General features: G+C 36.9%; 1 non-coding gene across 1 annotated transcript; it reads left to right on the top strand.

Annotated features, from left to right (window-relative positions):
- Positions 1-393: 393 nt before the first annotated feature.
- LOC121212002 (small nucleolar RNA R71) lies at positions 394-500 on the top strand. The gene has a single exon (XR_005907215.1). It is a non-coding gene; the product is annotated as a small nucleolar RNA R71 (small nucleolar RNA).
- Positions 501-1,130: the final 630 nt, after the last annotated feature.

Raw genomic sequence — 1,130 nt, 5'->3', positions numbered from 1 at the left:
CAAGGATTATTACCCATGTAATTTAATTGCTCGTTATCCATGTTGTGTCCATAAGGTTGGTACTCCGAATGGCTTATTCCGCCTCCACTTGCTTCGCACTACGTTACTAGGTGAACCTGTGAAGAACTAAGAAAACCATCAATTTTCTTATTCAAGAGTTCTACCTGATTAGAGAGCATGGTGACCGAATCAACATTATAAATGCCAGTTGTTTTCGTTGGCTTTGTCCTCATGACTTGCCACTGATAGTTATTCAGTGACATCTCCTCTATAAACTCATAAGCATCTTTAGGTGTTTTATTATTGATGGTTCTGCCAGTAGCTGCGTCAACCATTTTTCGAGTCGAAGGATTTAAACCATTATGGAACGTTTGAACCTATAGCCAGAGCGGTAAACCATGGTGAGGGTACCTTCTCAAAAGGTCCTTGTATCTCCCCCATGCATCGTAGAGTGTTTCTAAATCCATCTGCACAAAAGAAGAGATATCATTATGTAATTTAGCCGTTTTAGCCGGTGAAAAATATGTTAGTAAAACTTTTTCAGTCATTTATTCCCAAGTAGTAATTGACCCTTGTGGTAACGAGTTCAACCATTGTTTAGCTTTGATCCTCAATGAAAAATGGAATAACCGAAGATGAATGGCATCATCAGAAACACCATTAATTTTAAATGTATCACATAGTTCTAAGAAGTTGGCTAAATGAGCGTTGGGATCCTTATCCTGCAAACCATCAAACTGAACAAATTGTTGTATCATTTGAATAGTGTTAGGTTTTAGTTCAAAAGTAATTATAGCTACAGCAGGTAATTTAGTTCCTATTAAAGAAGGTTTAGCATAATCATACATAGTACGTGGAGCAGGATTTTGATTAATCGCAATTGCAGGAGGTAGCTGATTGTCTTGGCTTTCAGCCATCTCTACGGTTGGGGTTTGAGTATTATTCTCGTTCTCTGTGTATCTTAAGCTTCGCCTTATTTCTTTTTGGTTTCTGCGAACTGTGCGATCAATTTCTTCGTCAAAAAGTAGTGGTACTGACGGGGTTTCTTCTAGTCATAAACTATAAAAACCTGTCAAGAGAAGGAAAAAGATAAGTAATAAAATTAAATTAAATTGCAAGAAAAATAAATG

The sequence above is a fragment of the Gossypium hirsutum genome, chromosome A12 (assembly GCF_007990345.1).
Source record: "Gossypium hirsutum isolate 1008001.06 chromosome A12, Gossypium_hirsutum_v2.1, whole genome shotgun sequence".
Taxonomy (NCBI): Eukaryota; Viridiplantae; Streptophyta; class Magnoliopsida; order Malvales; family Malvaceae; genus Gossypium; species Gossypium hirsutum.
Note: the sequence above shows the minus strand (reverse complement) of the source record. Positions and strands in the feature narration are given on the sequence as shown.